This window comes from Mauremys mutica, unplaced genomic scaffold (genome assembly GCF_020497125.1).
Source record: "Mauremys mutica isolate MM-2020 ecotype Southern unplaced genomic scaffold, ASM2049712v1 Super-Scaffold_100101, whole genome shotgun sequence".
Lineage (NCBI taxonomy): Eukaryota > Metazoa > Chordata > Testudines > Geoemydidae > Mauremys > Mauremys mutica.
The window spans coordinates 75801-95650 of record NW_025423268.1 but is presented as its reverse complement, the minus strand read 5'-3'; the positions used below and the strand labels follow the sequence as shown (position 1 = coordinate 95650).

General features: G+C 54.7%; 2 non-coding genes across 2 annotated transcripts; one reads left to right on the top strand and one right to left on the bottom strand.

The window, feature by feature from the left end:
- The first annotated feature begins 609 nt into the window (after nucleotides 1–609).
- On the top strand, nucleotides 610–691 carry TRNAS-AGA. The gene has a single exon. It is a non-coding gene; the product is annotated as a tRNA-Ser (tRNA).
- Nucleotides 692–4199: 3508 nt separating this feature from the next.
- Nucleotides 4200–4416, bottom strand: LOC123359181. Its single transcript, XR_006575832.1, has one exon. It is a non-coding gene; the product is annotated as a small nucleolar RNA U3 (small nucleolar RNA).
- Between the last annotated feature and the right edge of the window lie 15434 nt (nucleotides 4417–19850).

The window sequence follows — 19850 nt, the reverse complement described above, 5'->3', positions numbered from 1 at the left end:
GAGTCCTTCACCCACCATGTGGACGTTTCATTTCTGACCTCAGTTTCACACAGAGACAAAATTTCCTTTGCACTGATCCTTGAACAGTGAAACCTCCCTGTGTCTCTGGTCTGAGCCAGGACATTTGATTCCAGTGAACCCTTCTCTCCAGCAATGGCGACGGTCAGACAGAGGGGACTTGGCACCTGCATCCCTGCCAGGGAGATATTGGCTCAGCTCTTTCTTTCTGCTGCTGTTGTTAGTCCATGAAACATCAAGGGTGGAATGCAAGGCTGAGTTCACGCACCAGCCCTCGAAAAAATTTCAGTGCCCCAGAGAAATCCTGCCCCCTGCTATTGGAACGATGTGCTGGAGATTTGACTAGGAAAGGGACTGTCTGAATTGTCAGAGACGGGAATGAACAACAATCTACAGCAATGTCATTAACACAAACACACTCTCATCCTGCTGCAGCTGGAAGGGAAATGGGCAGGAATTCTCGCTGTTCAGCCAAGGACACACTTACACTGATGCGCAGTCATGAGTGTGCTGGGAAAGCTGGTCTGAGCAATTTGAAGTGGCAATTCAGTGAGAACATAATCATCATGTAATGATACAAGTGTACATCAAGTAGTTGTGGCCGAGTGGTTAAGGCGATTAACTAGAAATCCATTGGGGTCACCCCGCGCAGGTTCAAATCCTGCCAACTACGCAAGCACTGCACTGTTGTTATTATTACTGTAGTCTTAGTACCTGAGCATCCACAGTGCAAACTGGAGCCAGATCTACTTTCACTCTGTCAACACTTAAAATGCTGCTGTGGCACTGCTATAGCACTTTGGAGTAGACAGTGATTGGAGGGGTTTTCCCATCCCTGTAATAGCTACATGGACAGAACAATTCTTCCTTTTCTTTAGCACTATCTAACCAGGGCTTAGGTCACCTTAACTCTATGGGTTTGGGGGGAGGGGGGATTCACACCCTGAGAGACGTCGCTCTGCCAGTTCAGTGCCCAGCGTACACCAGCCCTTAGATCCCTCTTGGTATTTCAATGCAGGCACTGACCTGTGAGAGGAAAACATCAGCTCACAAATACACAGACTGAATTCCCCACATTTAGTCTCGCTGCACTTTCCAGAAAGTCACAAAATTCAATTCATTCTTGCTAGGACATAGAAAAAATAAGTGACACTAAGTTTTTGGCTTGGGTAAATAAAATTAAGTGTTTAATTAATATAGTAAAAATCTGTACTGATTCCTCTAACTAACACCACAGCATGAAATAGGAACAGAGACAAATCTTGTCAGTGACGACTAATTTCGCAAATGATCTTCCCGTTATTAATTTCCATGCTGCCCCAACTGGACGTCTGGGCATCGCCAGTGTCATTGCTCTGCGTTCACCTTCTCCTAGAATTGTTCTCGGACATTTGCCTTCCTCTGCAGCATGGGGCTCGGGTCACTTGCTGGAGGATTCCCTGCACCTTGAGGTCTTTAAGCCACGATTTGAGGCCTTCAATAACTCAGACATAGGTTAGGGGTTTGTTACAGGAGTGGGTGGGTGAGATTCTGTGGCCTGCATTGTGCAGGAGGTCAGACTAGATGATCATAATGGTCCCTTCTGACCTTAAGTCTATGAATCTATTCCCAAACTTTAGTCCTGCTTTGGGACAGTGTCTCTCATGCAAGAAACTGCCCAGTCTGCGCTAGCAGTGAGGCTCCCTCACTAACAGCTGAAATCAGGGAGAGCTGTGTGACGTGCAGGGCCCCAGGGGTGCCTGAACAGGGGGGAACAACACCCCAGGGCTTTTAAAAATGGGAGGGCTCTGAAAGGGGAGGGGCCCAGCCTCTGTAGCAGGACTGCAGGGCAGGCGAGTTCACAGCGGGCATTATGGGATACTGGTAGAAGCCAGTTATAGTGATATAATGACCAGCAGCATTTACACTGAAAATTTGTCACTTTAAGTTTGCTGCACAAAGCTCTAGGCCTCTCGTCGAGGTGGTTTTATTTTGTCACCAAAACAGGGCAGTTTTGTGGCCAGACGTGGCATTGCAGTGTGTGTACCAGCCACAAGCTGCTGAACGAGGGTGCGTTGTCTGTTTTTCCCACACCTGAGGAATATAATGATGCTGAAATAACTTTGCAGTGCAGACCTGGCCAAAGATTCTCACACACACACACACACACACACACACACACACACACACACACACACACACACACAGCTTGCAAGGAAAACCTCATCTGCTCCTCTGCTTTGCAGAATCCAAACACAAGCAAAGCTTGTCAGGCCCCGGTGGGGATGGCAGGGAGTCAGGTGTGGGCAGACACTGTGTTTTTGCCATGGGCAGGCACCATGGCTTAGTTGGCTAAAGCACCTGTCTTGTAAACAGAAGATCCTGGATTCAACTCCCAGTGGTGCCTTGTTGCTTAACTTTTAGGGCACCTGGTATTGGCTACTGGCAGAGGACAAAACACAGAGCTAGGTGGGCCTTTGGTCCAGCCCAGTGTGGCTGTTTAAATTGGGATTGAGGAGAAGGGTGAAGAGGAGCAGGCTCTGGTTGGGAGTGAGGAGCAGTGAGCATAGGAGGGACTGAGGGTTGGGATTGAGGGGCACTGGGAAAAGAGGGGACATGGGTTTAAGCTAAAGAGCATCCTCGTTTGGGGATCCAGCAGGACAGGGGAAGGCAGCAGGTGATTCTAATTCCTTAGGGATATTCTGTGTGTTTGTGTGTGTGTGTGTGTGTGTGTGTGTGTGTGTGTGTGTATGTGCAGGGGAGGAACATGCTCTGTGCCCAGAGGCCTTTATTCCTCCAGGCTGCAAGGACAGAGGGGCTGTCAGGAAGTTGCCCCTTCAAACCCACACACAAAAAGGTCCTTCTGAGGAAAGGGAAAATCCTGAAGAGAAAAAGTAACATCAAAGAGGACTCCAGCGTAAGATCTTGGTGAGTAGTTTATCACCTGACCAGGGACTTGAACCCTGGACACTCAGATTAAAAGTCTGATGCTTTGCCAACTGAGCTAGCCAGGCTCACAATACAAAACAGCAAGTTGGTGCAGAGGAGAAACTAGTCAAGAAAACAAGAGCAGGAAACAATAGGGGAAACCTGCTGCTCTCTCTGGTCCGGTCAACACTACGAGTTTATATCGAATTTAGCAGCGTTAAATCACATTAACCCTGCACCAATCCACACAACGAAGCCCTTTATATCGATATAAAGGGCTCTTAATACCGGTATCTGTACTCTTCCCCGACGAGGGGAGTAGCACTGAAATCGGTATTGCCATGTCGGATTAGGGTTAGTGTGGCCACAATTCAATGGTATTGGCCTCCAGGTGCCATCCCACAGTGCACCATTGTGACCGCTCTGGATAGCAATCTGAACTCAGATGCATTGGCCAGGTTTACTGGAAAAGCCCCGCGAACTTTTGAATTTAATTTCCTGTTTGCCCAGCATGGAGCGCTGGATCAGCACAGGTGACCATGCAGTCCCAGAATCAAAAAAGAGCTCCAGCATGGACCGTACGGGAGATACTGAAGCTGATCTCTGTATGGGGAGATGAATCTGTTCTATCAGAACTCCGTTCCAAAAGACAAAATGCCAAAGCATTTGAAAAAATCTCCAAGGTCATGATAGACAGAAGCTACAGCAGGGACTCAACACAGTGCTGAAACTTAAGGAGCTGAGACAAGCGTACCAGAAGGCCAAAGAATGAAATGGATGCTCATGGAGGGAGGGGCGACTGATGTCTGTAGCTATCCCACAGTTCCCGCACTCTCTGAAAACCATTTGAATTCTTGGCTGAGTTCCCAAAGCCTGAAGGGTCAAAAATATTGTCACGGGTGGTTCAGGGTATATGTCGCTCCCCCGCCCCCCGAAAGCAAATGGAAAAAAATTGTTTCTCGCCTTTTTTCAATGTCAACGTATGTCTACTGGATTCTGCTGGCAGACGCGGTGCAGCAGCATCCCCTTCCCTTCCGGACGGCAGACGGTACAGTAGGACTGGTATCTGTCATCTTCGTCCCGCGAGTGCTCCTGGCTGGCCTCAGTGAGGTCGGACAGGGATGCCAGGGCAAAAACGGGAATGACTCCCAGGTCATTCTCTTCTTTAAGCTTTGTCTCCTGGAGATTCAGTCCTGCCTGGAATATCATAGTAGCTGGAGACTGCCCTCCAGCTACTATGATATTTTATTTTTAAACTTGTTTTATAAGGACTAACCACTCAGTCTGTGTTCTTTTCCTCTCAATTTCCCAAAAGGAAAGCAAGAACACTCATCAATAGGAGATAGCAGATGCATTAAAGCACCACTATCCACTCACTTCATGCTCAGAAGAGAACACTTTAACTCTTCATTGTGGTTAGCAAGGTCAGACACTTTCAACCATACTTCTCTAGTTACAAACTATAGAAATGATCCCTGAAAGTATAGTCTTAACAAAGCTGTGCTTGGCTACACACCCAGGCTAACGTGCGCAAGCTTTCTTCCCACGGTGAATGTTTTCATACAACAGGTTTCACCCCCAGAGAATTAAAGACCAAAAATCTAAAACCAGGCTCCCATTTCATTAAGCACAATTGAGACAGCTTTAGAACACTGTCCATTAGAAGATGTTTATGTCGCTATTTACAGAAACACACCTCCTGATTAGCATGTGGAGCTCCTAGCAACTAATCAAACCCTCTTGCTTTGGGATACCTCTCACAGGCTCCTCCGTACCACATGACAGCCTGTCAGGCACAGACAATGCGGACAGGTCAGCCCTTTCTAGCATGCTCCGCAGCTGTTTCTCTCTGGCTTGCTCTCAAATTCATCTGCACTAGAAGTTTTTGCAGGGTTCTATGTTACCGGTGGTACCTGCACTAAATCAGTGGCTCTCAACCTTTAGAGACACCTGTACCCCTTTCAGGAGTCTGATTTCTCTTGCATTCCCCCAAGTTTTACCTCACTTAAAAACTACTGCCTTACATAATCAGATGCAATATTTATAAAAATAAATCACTTGAATATAAGTATTGTACTTACATTTCAGTGTATAGTAGTATAGAGAACAGTATAAACAAATCAATGTATGAATTTTAATTTGTTACGAATTTGCTAGTGCTTTCTATGTAGCCTGTTGTAAAACTAGGCAAATATCTAGATGAGTTGATGTACCCCCTGGAAGACCATTGGATACCCCTGTTTGAGAACCACTGCACTAAATCACCCTTACTTTTAGAACTGGTGCCACTTGACCCAAGGCATTCTGAACCATTTCAGTGCTAGTAGACAGTGGCAACACAGCTGCACTAGGTCTGTTGTTCCTCCCTGCACAATTCCCACTTGGAAAGAAGATATCTTCTGATCTGACCCTATTTACTATTGTGAGCTGCACAGGCAACTTTCTCTGTGTTATGTGAGCAGAATCCACACACTATATACTACCTGTATGGCCCTGAGGATGCCACATCGGCCGCAGCTGCTGATTGGGTCACAGGTTGAGAATCACTAGTCTATAATTTTGCAAAGTCCATTGCCACAGGCTTTCCCCCCATGTCTGCTGTGAGACAAGAGCACATGAAATTCATAGCAATATAAATATGAGTGAAACCACCCAAATATATTTACATAAAAAGTAGATAGTCTCATTTTAAAACAAAGAAAAACACAGGCCACACCGGGAGTGCAGCAAGAGTTTCCAATGATTTATACACTCTCCTACCCGCCATTCAGCATAAGAATTAACCTACATGGATCACGACTATTTAAATAGAGCATCTTTCTCCTACAAAGCAGAATAAGACAAAAGGTTGAGGTTGTTCCCCTTCACATTTGAGGGGGAGAGGAGAGGAGTAGAAGGATTTAGAGGCTCAATCCACTTCAGATTATGAAAGAAACCAAGCAGACTAATGATTTACTCAAAACCCATCCCAGCAAAAAGAAAACCAGACTATCTGCACCTAAGCGTTATGCAAGTTTCTAAATAAAGCTATTATATCTAACCTTCCTCATAACTAGATTTCTGGTACACTGAAAAAACTCCTTCTTTTATTCAGTATACAAAGCCTAACCACTCAGTCTGTGCTCTCCCCTCTCGCTTTTCCAACTAGCAGTCTATACAGTAACTCCTCACTTAACCTTGTAGTTATGTTCCTGAAAAATGCGACTTTAAGCAAACGATGTTAAGCAAATCCAATTTCCCCATAAGAATTAATGTAAATGAGGGGGTTAGGTTCCAGGGAAATATTTTTCACCAGACAAAAGACTGTTTGTGTGTACACACACACACACACACACACACACACACACACACACACACACACACACACACACACACACAGAGTATAAGTTTTAAACAAACAATTTAATACTGATACACAGTGATGATGATTGTGAAGCTTGGTTGAGGTGGAGGAGTCAGAGGGTGGGATATTTCCCTTACTGCTAAAGGATGAACTAGCAATTGGCTGAGCCCTCAAGGGTTAACTCTCTCACTCTGCAAGGCAGCAGGAATGGAGGGAGATATGCGCATTTCCCTTAAGTACACTGCCTTGTTAATTAGATCAGCTTGCTGAGACCCCAGCTGCTGCAAGCTCTCTCCCTCCTGAGCCCTGCTCTATGGAAGATAGGGTAAGTGGGGTGCAGGAGCAGGAGGTAGGGGGACACCCTGACATTAGCCCCCCCTCTTCCTTCCCTCCCCCCGGCACAGCAAGCAGGAGTCTGGGGGAGCAGCTCCAAGGCAGAGGGCAGGAGCAGCACATGGCAGTGAGGGGAGGGACACAGCTGAACTGTAGGCAGCTGCTGCACAGGGAACTTAGGGGAGTGGGGAGCTGATAGGGGGCTTCCGGTCCATCCTGGGTCCAAGCCCCCACCCAGGGGCAGCAGGTTATATGGGCTCGAGGTGCTCGAGCACCAGGAATATTCAAGACTGGGGGCTGTGCTCCACCAATATTTGGAGCTGGGTTTCTCCCCTGGCCCTGCCTGGAGCGTCCCCCGCCCCCTCACCTTGGAGCTTCTCTGCCTGAAAAAAAAAAAACCAGCCAGTGCCTCTCTCCCTTGCTTGTGCTGCCGGCTGCCTGCAGCTGCTTCTTCCTAAGGCAGGGGTTGGCAACCGGTGGCTCGCGGCTCGCCAGGGTAAACACCCTGGCGGGCCGGCCCGGTTTGTTTATCTGCCGCGTCGGAAAGTTCGGCCGATCGCGGCTCCCGCTGGCCGCGGTTCGCGGTCCCAGGCCAATGCGGGAGGCATGAAGCCGCGGCCAGAACATCCCTCGGCTTGCGCCGCTTCCTGCCTCCCGCATTGGCCTGGGACCGCGAACCGTGGCCAGTGGGAGCCGCGATCGGCCGAACTTGCCGACGCGGCAGATAAACAAACCGGGCCGGCCCGCCAGGGTGCTTACCCTGGCGAGCCGCGAGCCACCGGTTGCCGACCCCTGGCCTAAGGCTATAAAGATCAGTGGCCGGCAGCCTGTTGGAGCACCAAGGGAGGGGGAGGGGGAGAGAGGAGGGGGGAGGAGGCACACACATGCTTGGGAGACCTCTCTCCCGCCCCCCCCCCAGCACCCACCTGGAAGAGACGCCAAGGGGGACTCTGGCCAGGAGATGGACATCTGGAGTGGACCTCACTCACCTGAGCAGCTGCTGGGGCTTCTGTGAGGTTTGACCCTGTGATCCGCCCCCTCCCCCCACAGCCCCACTCCTGCCCAGTGCTGGGCAAGGGGCAGCCCCATCCCCAGTGAGACAAGAGTGAGAGGCAGCAGGCTGCAGCAGGGGAAGAAGGAAGCTGCATGTGCTGGCAGTTCCCCCTGCCCCCCAGCACCCACCCACCCACCACAGGGGAGATGTGGGAGGGGGGCTCCCTAGACTTGAGCAGCTGGGGCTTGGGTGAATTTTGTGACACCCTGTTTCCCCCCCCCCCCCAGCCACCACCCTGCAGTCCCCACTCCTGCCCCACGCTGGGCAAGGGGCAGCCCCATCCTCCATCCCCAGTGAGGCTATGGTGAGGGTCAGCAACAGGGGAGGCCACACTTGATGGCAACCCCCCGCCCGGTACCCACCACAGGGGAGGCGAGTGGGCTTTCTGGACCTGAGAGAGGCCCTAGGAGCATGTGCAGTGACCATGGTGCAGAGTGAGTGTGCTGCCTCGGGGGGGGTCCTCTCTGGCCCTAGCCCTGGGGTAGCCTGTCTGCACCCCAAGTTCCTTATCTCCAGCCCTGCCCCACCCCAGAGCCTGCACCCCCAGCACCCCAACCCTGAGCACCCTCCTGCACTGTCAACCCCTCATCCCCAGCCCCACCCCAGAGCCCTCACTTGAGGGGAAAAACACTCAATTTAAATTTGGTGGTCAGTTTGGAGTATCATTGTGTTTAGCACAATACTTGATCATTTTACACCCTTTAAAGTGTATAACTAGTCGTATACAGGTGTTACGAAGTGAGAATATTCTTAATGTTTTCTCTGAATACTGCGTGGGTGCCTCAGTTTCCCCTATGCATTTCTCAAGGATCTAGTTGGTGGGATAAGGGGGTGTGATTGTTGTAGAGCCCTAGAGGGCCAGTGTGATGCCATCTGCACAGAGAATGGCCGCAACCCTGTCTCCGGGCAACTGATGGCCTGGGCCACGCTCCTGCAAGGTGCCAACTGAAGGTGTTGGAGAACAAAGAGATCAGGTGGCCTCCTAATGCCTGGAAAAGAGACAAAGGCCAGAGGAGGGAGTGTCAGTGCCTGTGCGGACTTCCGGGAAGCGCATGGTGTGGAAGGGGATGCTGGGATGCTTTGGAACAACTCCATACAAAGCCAGTCAGGACTCTGGGAGAGCCTCCTCTCTCGGAGCAGACTGTCTCCAGGGCAAGAAGCTTACACCTTCCTGGGTCTGACCTCGGAGCATTCAGCATGCCCTTCCACATCATGCACTTTTCACAGCGAGTCTGCCCAGGCTGGTCCTGGGGCAACCAGAGGTCCCTGCACCCCCAACTCTGCAGTCAGATGTGAATCTCAGCCAGACAGTAAAACAGAAGGTTTATTAGATGACGGGAACACAGTTTAAACAGAGCTTGTTGGTACAGAAAACAGAACCCCTCTGTCAAGTCCATCTTTGGGGGTGGGGAGCCCAGAACCAAGTTCTGGGTCTCTCCCCATTTCCCCAGCCAGCTCCAAACTGACACTCCCTCCTCTGGCCTCTGTGTCTCTTCCAGACAGGGAGGCCACCTGATCTCTTTGTCCCCAACACCTTCAGTTGGCATCTTGCAGGGGAAACTGAGGCACCCAAACAGTATTCAGAGAAAATATTAAGAACATTCCCACTTCATCACAACAGGTGCAACAAAATATAATACTGTATATTGAAGTAGGCAAGTGCTGCTTCTGACTTTCCACTTTTAATTGACCCTTGTAATCTTGTGGCACTGACGCGTTGTAGCTTCATTTTATATCAGCTTACAGGGCGGGAGCAGGGGGGCACCACCATTTTGGGCCCCACCAAAAATTATACAAACCTGCCGCCTATGTCAGCCGGTCCTTAGTTTCTGCTTGGTAAAGGCAAGTCAGTGGGGTCCATCCGTCAGAAAAAGAGTCCCAGGACATCTTGCTGGGCGCCAGGGTCCAAAAGCAGCACATTCCCTCCTGGAAAGGGCTGTGTTTCAAATGTCCGTCCAGTGCGCGTTGAAGGGAAGGATCTGCGTGCCAGGGAAGCTGCGTCCCTCCAGAGGCGCTTGAGAAGCCAAAGGGGCCGTGGGTGAGTTTGTGATGAGGTGAGTCTGAAGTGTGGAAGGGGGAGGGTGTGAAGAGGAGGTTTTGAGAGGAAAAAAGGTGCTGCTGAGCTGGTAGGGGAGGGCAAGGTCCCAGGCGGGTGTTGTGTGAGGAGCTGTGTAGGCCCGAAAAGGCGTCCGGCTGGGCCAGGGCTTTTCCCAGGGCTGTTGCTGCGGCCAAAGCCTTTGGGAAGCAGAAGAGGGCCAGGGGTGCTGTTGCCTGCTGGGGCCCATGCGACGGTGTAGGTGTACGCTGACCGTAGCTGGTCTGTGGGAGCTGGGGCCCCTCCCTTTGCCCCTTTCCTCGTTAGTATAGTGGTGAGTATCCCCGCCTGTCACACCAGAGACTGGGGTTCGATTCCCCAATGGGGAGGGTGACCCCTTTTCAAGGGGGGAACAAAGAAATCCCTGATCTGCCCACCCCATGCCTTGTGTTCTGCTTCTACGGCCACTTCCCTTCGCACCCCAAACTGATGACTTTCATCTCCAGAGAGGCAAGGACACGCTGGCCCTAGCCAAAGCCTCTCCCTGGCCTTCCGCCCCCGGGCCCAGCTTTGGGGCTTGCATGTGGGTGAACGTTTCAGAGCAGCAAAGGGAAATAGGCTGGCCAGGGGCATGAGGACATTGGCCCAGACAAACGGGGAGGGACTTGGTCCAGGGGTGGAGGAAGACAGAAAAAGGGACAGGCATGGGATTGGCTTCCTCTATTTTTTCCTTTGCTCAGCATTTTACCTGTGACTGTAATGGGGAGACTTGAGAAATACCTGTGGCCGCCGGCAAGGTAGGTGGCCGCCCCGAGAGCGCAGAGCTGAGCATTTTGCGGTGGGCTGCTGCCTGCACCCCCAGCGCCTGGCCGTGATCATATAGTGGTTAGTACTCTGCGCCGTGGCCGCAGCAACCTCGGTTCGAATCCGGGTGACGGCATTAATTTTTGGTGGGGAGGGGCTATCCTGCAGCACGCCTCGTGGCTCAGTCTGATGGCATCCGTTTGCAAAGAAAACCATCAGCCGGTCCTCAGTTTCTGCTTGGAAAAGGCAAGTCAGTGGGGTCCATCCATCAGAAAAAGAGTCCCAGGCCTTCTTGCTGGGCGCCAGGGTCCAAAAGCAGCGCATTACCTCCTGGAAAGGGCTGTGTTTCAAATGTCCGTCCAGTGCGCGTTGAAGGGAAGGATCTCCATGCCTGGGAAGCTGCGTCCCTCCAGAGGCGCTTGATAAGCCAAAGGGGCTGTGGGTGAGTTTGTGATGAGGTTAGTGTGAAGTGTGGAAGGGGGAGGGTGGCAAGAGGAGGTTTTGAGAGGAAAAAAGGTGCTGCTGAGCTGGTAGGTGAGGGCAAGGTCCCAGGCGGGTGTTGTGTGAGGAGCTGTGTAGGCCCAAAAAGGCGTCCTGCTGGGCAAGGGCAGGTGAGGAGGGCCAGGGCTTTTCCCAGGGCTGTTGCTGCGGCCGAAGCCTTTGGGAAGCAGAAGAGGGCCAGGGGTGCTGTTGCCTGCTGGGGCCCATGCGACGGTGTAGGTGTACGCTGACCGTAGCTGGTCTGTGGGAGCTGAGGCCCTTCCCCATGCCCCTTTCCTCGTTAGTATAGTGGTGAGTATCCCCGCCTGTCACGTGGGAGACCGGGGTTCAATTCCGTGACAGGGAGGGTGACCCCTTTTCAAGGGGGGAACAAAGAAATCCCTGGCCTGCCCACCACATGCCTTGCATTCTCCTTCTACGGCCACTTCCCTTCGCACCCCGAACTGATGACTTTCACCTCCAGAGAGACAATTACCTCGCAAGGACGCGCTGGCCCTAGCCAAAGCCTCTCCCTGGCCTTCCGCCCCTGGGCCCAGTTTCAGGGCCTGCACATGGGGGCACGTTTCAGAGCGGCAAAGGGAAATAGGCTGGCCAGGGGCATGAGCAGTGATTTCCCAACACCCCCCTGCAGTTTTGTGAACTAGTTACATGCCAAACCTGGTGGCTGAACTTCACGACTTTGTCCTCACCCACAACTATTTCACATTTGAGGACAATATATATCTTCAAGTCAGCGGCACTACTATGGGTACCCACATGGCCCCACAGTATGCCAACATTTTTATGGCTGACTTAAAATAACGCTTCCTTAGCTCTCATCTCCTAATGCCCCTACTGTACTTGCACTACACTGAAGACATCTTCATCATCTGGACTCATGGAAAAGAAGCCCTTGAGGAATTCCACCATAATTTTAACAATTTCCATCCCTCCATCTACCTCGGCCTACATCAATTCACTCAAGTGGTTCAGTTCCTTGACAGTACTGTGCTGATAAGAGATGGTCACATAAACACAACCCTGTACCGGAAACCCACTGTGGTGGAGTAGGGACTCTCTATGTGGGGGATGGGAGAGCAGGGAGGATGGGAGAGCAGGGAGGATTTTAGGTGAGACGCAGGTCTGCAGACTGTAACATGACCTAGGCGTGGGGGAGGGGAGGTGACACCTCGGCCTAGGAGCTGGACAAAAGAAAAGTAGCTGAGTGGAGAGGGTGGGGTCAGTCTTCGGTTTTGGGACCGGGGTGGTGGGTTTGCAGGGGAACCTGTGCTGGAATCCAGACACCCTGAACCCCCAAAGAGGCCAGAGTGAGGGGTCCTGGCTCTGAACACGAGCTCTGCTGTATCCGGTGTTCCTGTTGTCCAATAAACCTTCTGTTTTACTGGCTGGCTGAGAGTCACTGTGGGTCCCAGGAAGAGGGGTGCAGGGCCGGACTCCCCCAGACTCCGTGACAACTGGTTGCAGTGGTGGGATCGACTGCACCCCGATGACAGCGCTTCCTGCAGTAAGTGACTGGGGCGGCAGTAAAACGAAGGGGCGATTAACCCCCGGGAGAGTGTGACCAGAGAGAAGGATTTTGCAGTAACAGGGTCCCCCGGGGGATCACAGCAAGCGATCCCAGGGGCGGAGGAGTCTGCAGCTCGACCCTGGCAGAGAGGGGGTGACCTCAAGGACTGGCACACTAGGGTTCCCCCTGGAACCCGTGGGGAGCGGCGAGCACCCCGGCCTGCGAGCGGCCAGCAGGAAGATGTATGCCCAGCAGCGCAAGTGCGACCTGGTGGGGCTGTGCCAGTGGAGAGGGCTGCACTGTGGGAAGCTCACCAAGGCCCAGTTGATTGCCCAGCTGGAGGACGCAGATCGTGTGAATGAACCAATCCCTGTCTCTGAGGGAAGCAGCCGGGCAGATGCAGCGCAGGCACCAGTGTGTGTCCCCACTGGGAGTGGTCAGCCGGCCGCTGAGGGCTTCCCGAGACCTCCCACCCCTAGGCCTAGGGGGAGGAGGAGGAGGAGCCCAGCTACTGAGGGCACCGTGACCCCCCCGGCCAGCAGGGGGTCGGCCCGGCGAAGCTCACCCCCCAGCAGGGGATCGTCCCGGCGATGCTCGGCCTCCGTGGAGCGCAGGCAGCTGGACTTGGAGAGAGAGATAAAACTGAGAGAGCTGGAGGAGCATAAGGAACAGAGGGAACATGAGGAGAGACAAAGCCAGCGTGAGCTGGAGGAGAAGGAGAACCAGCGTAAACACGAAGAGAGGGAGAAGGAGAAGCAACGCGAACACGAGGAGAGGGAGAAGGAGAAGCAATGTAAACATGAGCTGGAACTGGCCCAGCTGAACAACAGTAAGGCCCCGGCTATGGTGAGTGAGGGGGGACCCAAGCCTACAAAGAGCTTTGATAAGAGCTTCCTGGCCCGGCGTAAGGAGCGGGAGGACATAGACACCTTCCTGACGGCCTTTGAGAATGCCTGCGAGCTGCACCAGGTGGACCCTGCAGACAGGATCCAGTTTCTCACCCCCTTATTGGACTCCACCGCCATGGAAGTGTACAGCCGAATGAAAGGGGCGGAGGCAGGGGACTACAACCTGTTCAAAGAGGCCCTGCTCCGCGAGTTTGGGCTGACCCCGGAGATGTACCGGAAGAGGTTCCGGAGTCAACATAAGACCCGGGAGGTCACATACCTACAACTGGTCAACCGGGCGCAGGGATACTCCCGCAAGTGGACAGCTGGGGCCCAAACTAGAGAGGACCTGCTTGACTTATTTGTACTGGAGCACCTGTATGCGCAGTGCCCCTCTGACCTGCGGCTGTGGTTGATGGACCAGAAGCCGGAGAACCCGCAGCACGCAGGTCGGCTGGCCGACCAATACATGGACAGTCGGACAGGGGATGGCAGAGAGGAGTTTCGAAGGAGCAGGCCTGCCTCAACGCAGAGAGAAAGTCACCATGGGACCTCCCAGCGGGGGCCTATGGAGAACCCCCACCAAAGGGGAACATCCAGCGTCAGGTCCATCCGACCCACTCGAGGGGACCCACGAGACATGGGCTGCTTTCTCTGTGGCCAACAAGGCCACATACGGGCCCAGTGCCCCAAGCTCAGGGACAGATCGAGCAGACCCAACCCGCAGAGGGTTGACTGGGTAGAGACCCAATCAGATGAGGGGCAACATTCCCAGGAAAGGGGGGCTGGCCGCGTACCACCTGCGAAGGAGGGAGGAGGGCCCCAGGTCTGCTCCTCTGGGGGGCTGGATGCTCCAAACTCCAGGTTTTTGGTTTACAGGGTGGGCATGGGGCTGCCCCTCCGGAAAGAGTGCCTTGTTCCCCTGGAGGTGGATGGGAGGAAGGTCACTGGGTACTGGGACACGGGCGCAGAGGTGACGCTGGCCCGGCCCGAGGTGGTGACCCCAGATCGGATGGTGCCTGACACCTACCTGACCGTGAGGGGTGTGAGCGGGACCCCATTCAAGGTGCCCGTGGTGAGGGTGCACCTGAAGTGGGGGGCCAAGGAGGGCCCCAAGGACGTGGGGGTACACCCACATTTGCCCACGGAGGTGTTAATGGGGGGGACCTCGAGGACTGGCCAAGCAACGCCCGGGGTGCCCTGGTCGTGACCCGTAGTCAGAGTCGGCGCAGGGCACTGCGCCCTGACAACGGGGAAGGTACTCTGCCCGAGGTGCCGGACCCTAACCTGGTGGGGAGGGAACGCCCAGGGACACGACCCAGAGAGGCTGCTACCTCAGACCTAGCTGGTGAGAGAGAGCAGGTCCCCATCCCTGTCCCAGCTTCCGAGTTCCAGGCCGAGTTGCAGAAGGATCCCTCCTTGCGGAAGCTCAGGGACCGGGCTAACCTCAGTGCGGTACAGACCATGAGGAGAGGTTGCAAGGAGAGGTTCCTGTGGGAGAAGGGATTCCTGTACCGAGAATGGGCTCCCCCCGGGGAAGTAGAGTCATGGGGGATCAGGAGGCAGATGGTGGTTCCCCAGAAGTTTCACAACAAGCTCCTGTACCTGGCCCATGACATTCCCCTCGCAGGGCACCAGGGAATCCGGCGCACCAGGCAGAGGCTGCTACAGAACTTTTACTGGCCTGGGGTCTTTACCCATGTTCGACAGTATTGCCAATCCTGTGACCCCTGCTAGCGGGTGGGGAAGGCCCAGGACAAGGGGAAAGCAGCTTTGAGGCCTTTGCCCATCATAGAAGAACCTTTCCAGAAGGTGGCCATGGACATAGTGGGACCTCTCAGCAAGGCGACCCGGTCGGGGAAGAAATACATCCTGGTGGTGGTAGATTTCGCCACTCGCTACCCTGAGGCGGTGGCCTTGTCCTCTATCGAAGCAGACACCGTGGCAGATGCGCTGCTGACCATTTTCAGCCGGGTGGGGTTCCCCAAGGAAGTCTTAACGGACCAGGGGTCCAACTTCATGTCGACCCTGCTCCAGTCCCTGTGGGAGAAATGTGGAGTCCGGAACAACTGGGCCTCAGCGTATCACCCCCAGACCAACGGGCTGGTGGAAAGGTTCAACGGGACGCTAAAGATGATGCTAAAAACATTTAGGAACCAGCATCCACAGGACTGGGACAAGTTCTTACCTCACCTGCTGTTCACATACAGGGAGGTACCCCAGGAATCTACCGGGTTCTCGCCTTTTGTACTGTTATATGGGAGGCGGGTAAGGGGGCCCCTGGACCTGATGAGAGACGAATGGGAGGGGAAGGCTGCCCGATGGCAAGTCAGTGGTGGAGTATGTCCTGACTTTCCGGGAAAGACTTGCCGAGCTCATGGGCCTGGCCAGGGAGAATCTGGCCCGAGCCCAGAGGAAGCAGAAGGTCTGGTACGACCGCACGGCGCAGGCCCGCGCCTTCGCCACTGGGGGTCAAGTGATGGTTCTCATCCCCATGAGAAAGAACAAACTCCAGGCTGCCTGGGAAGGGCCCTTCAAGGTTATCAAGCAACTAAATGAGGTAAACTATGTGGTGGAGCTGTCGAACCGGGCTCATCACCGCCGGGTGTACCATGATGAAGCCATACTATGACAGGGGGAATGTGGTGTTGGCCGTGTGTGGACATTGGGAGGAGCCAGGAGATGACCCTTTAGTGGATCTATTCCCGGGGACAAAGGCTGGTTCCCCCCTGGAGGCGATTCCCCTCTCTGATCAGCTGACCCTGGCCCAGCAGGCTGAGATCAGAGGGGTGCTGCATCTGTACCGACAGCTGTTTTCCAACCAGCCTGGGCGCACCAATTTGACTGTCCACCGGGTGGAGAAAGGGTCACCCCCCCCATACGATGCTCCCCTTTTTGGGTCACAGGAAAAACTGCCCAGGACCTAGAAAGAGAGGTCAGGGACATGCTGGCTTTGGGGGTGATCCAGCCATCTTCCAGCCCTTGGGCCTCGCCGCTGGTCCTGGTCCCCAAAAGGGATAGGTCGATCCGGTTCTGTGTGGACTATCGAAAGCTCAATGCCATCACTGTATCGGATGCCAACCCCATGCCCAGGCCTGACGAGCTCCTAGACAAGCTGGGAGGCGCTCGGTACCTCACCACCATGGATCTTACAAAGGGCTACTGGCAAGTGCCGCTGGACGCAGATGTCAGGCTGAAATTGGCCTTTATCACCACTCTGGGGCTCTATGAGTTTCTGACCCTGCCCTTCGGCCTCAAGGGAGCGCCGGCCACCTTCCAGCATCTGGTGGATCAGCAACTGAGGGGGATGGAGAGTTTTGCTGTGGCGTATATTGACGACATCTGCGTCTTCAGCGAGACCTGGGAGGACCACGTGTCCCAGGTTAAACAAGTGCTGGACCAACTCCGAGAGGCTGGGCTAACCGTAAAGGCTGAGAAGTACAAGGTGGGGATGGCTGAAGTATCTTACCTGGGCCATCGGGTGGGGAGCGGCTGCCAAAAGCCGGAACCAGCCAAGGTGGAGGTGATCAGAGACTGGCCCGCTCCCCAAACCAAGAAGCAGGTCAAGGCCTTTATTGGGATGGCGGGGTACTATCGAAGGTTCGTGCCCCACTTTAGCGCCATAGCCGCCCCCATCACTGAGCTGTGCAAGCAGGGGAAGCCAGACAAGGTGGTCTGGACCGAGGAGTGCCAGCAGGCTCTCCAGGCGCTGAAGGAGGCACTGCTCAGTGGCCCAGTTCTGGCAAATTCAGACTTTGACAAGCCCTTTATGGTGTTCACTGACGCCTCAGACACGGGGCTGGGGGTGGTGTTGATGCAGGAGGATGAAAAGGGGGAGAGACACCCCATCGTGTACCTGAGCAAGAAGTTGCTACCCCGGGAGCAGAACTACGTGGCCATCGAGAAGGAATGCCTGGCCATGGTGTGGGCCCTTAAGAAACTGGAGCCATATCTCTTTGGGCACCACTTCACCATGTACACAGACCACTCTCTTCTGACCTGGCTGCACCAGCTGAAAGGAGCCAACGCCAAGCTCCTGAGGTGGAGCCTGCTCCTGCAGGACTACGACATGGACGTGGTCCACGTGAAGGGAAGTGCCAACCTGATAGCAGACGCGCTGTCCCGGAGAGGGGGCCCTGAACTTCCCCGGGTCACTGGACAGAGTGACCCCGCTCAGTTCAGTCTCAAAGAGGGGAGAGATGTGATGGAGTAGGGGCTGTCTGTGTGGGGGTTGGGGGAGACGGGGAGGACTTTAGGTGAGGGACAGGTATTCAGCCTGTAACCTGAGCTAGGCAGGGGGGAGGGGAGGTCAATATCTCTGCCAGGGGAGCTAGACAAAGGAGAGAGCCGAGTGGAGAGAGGGAGTCAGTTTCGATTTGGGGCTGGGTGAGGGGAGTTCAGAGAATCCTAGGCTGGGATCCAAGCACCCTGAACCCCAGAAGGGCCAGATTGAGAGGTCCTGGCTCTGCCCACAAGCTCTGCTGTAGCCTGTGTTCCTGTGTCCAATAAACCTTCTGTTTTACTGGCTGGCTGAAAATCACTGAGAGTCCCAGGAAGAGGGGTGCAGAGTCGGACTCCCCAGCACTCCAAGAGCCAGCGGGGATCAATGCCCACGTCCTCCAGCGGCAAGGAAGCCGCGGGACTTCTCCTGGCTTTGCTTGGGTTAGAGGAAAGTGGTGAAGATAGGAACGGCCCTCCTGGGTGAGACCGATGGTCCAGCTAGGCCACTATCCCGTCTTCTGACAGTAACCGATGCCAGGCGCTTCAGAGGCAATGGCCAGAGCAGGCCATCGTCAAGTGATCTATCCCTGCGTTGTCTTCTGAAGTTTGGTGCTTGTTTTAGGGGCTCACTCTCAGCCCAGACACACTCCAGGGAGGGAGCGTTGGTGTTTGTGCCGAGGAGCGTGGCTGGGACTCGGACCCCCTTCCCCAGCTCTGGGTAGCGCCCCCCGTCCCCATTTCAGGCTGTGTTCTGCTTAAGGCCACAGAGCCCTTGCCTTTTTTTGCCCGGTGCCTGAGAGTCAGGCCAGCTGCGGGGAATTAGCTCAAGCGGCAGAGCGCTCGCTTTGCATGCGAGAGGTAGTGGGGGACGCTGCCCGCATTCTCCGAGCCTGTCGACTAAGGGCTCCTGATGAGCGTGGTGGACGGGAGAGCCGGCCATCTGACTTTTGGCCTTGCTGCCCGTAGCGGTCAGGCCGAAAAATCAAAAGCCATCCTCCCCAGGCCCACAGCCACCCAGGGGCTCCTCTGGCCTCCACGAGTGCCGCACTCTGACCAGCTGAACCAGGCAAGCCACGGGAAACTTCTCAAGGTCTTTCCCTGCTGTGGGCTTGGATGCGAAAAGCACCTGGCCGTTCATCAGCTGTTGCAAGAAGTGTGCCGAGTAGGAGTAGCGATGGGGCTGTAGCTTTCCACAGCATCTCAATTTGGGCAGCTTTCCATTCCTCTTATCTGTGTAATGTCCCTCCCATGGGTTTCACTTGCGGAGCTGTACGACTCTGGCAGGGTGGCCATTTAGAAATCTTTTCCTTGCTTTTCTTTTTTGCCTGGCCCCAGCGTTAGGACCGTTTGGGTGTTTCAGTGGGTGTGTTTTCCCATTGGGAGGCATGTGGAAGTTTGGAAGGGGAGCCGAACAAGGAGTCTTTTTCACAAGCAAGTTGGCTTTCTGCACAGGTAGGGCCCTTGGCCGTAAAGCTTAGCTCCGTCAGTGCATCTGCATGGGGTTCCTCCAGTGCCTCAAGAGCCCGTGCTAAACTCTCGGTGTGGACGTTTGGCTTGCGCCAGTCAGAGTGCGGTGCCTGCGTCTTCCCAGGGCCGGCTCCCGTGAGGCGCGCATAACTTGGGAGGAAAGGGGTAGAAGAGAAAGCAAGTGAAGCTGACTTCGAGTGGTGGTGCCCCTGGGCGGAGTGGTCCTCCTGCTCCTTCCTGTCGGAGGGGTGGGCTTGGGGGGTCTGGCTGTGGGCGGTGGGAGGATGGTGTCCAGGGAAGTCCCAAAGGTCACCCTGCGCCGGCGGAGTGTGAAGCCTCTCCCCTAGGTTGGGGTGCCGAGTATTAAGCCTTCCTCTGTGGCTTGGGCTGGGGAGCGTGATCCGGCGTCGGGTCCATTTGGGTGGAGCTGGCGGCCGGCAAGAATTCGGGCCATCAGGTCAACCCTCTGTGGACAATGGGGGCGAGCCGGCAGGCCTGCGATTTTGGCTTCGCGGGCGGGCATCTCAAGCCTGGCCTCCTATGAGCATGGAAGGCAGCCGGACGGGCTCACCCGTCTCCTCCCCGGGCCCAAGTTCCTTTCAGGCAGCAGGTGGAGCGAGGAGCCCAGGGAGGGGAGCCCAAGGAGGTGGCAGGAGCCTCATCCTGCCCTGCGCCCAGCAGGGCTCTTGCCCGCTCCCGGCCCACCTGGTTTTGGCCTCTGCCACCCCTAGCAGTCAGCCAAAAGAGCAGAAGTCACCCTCTCCCTCCCACAG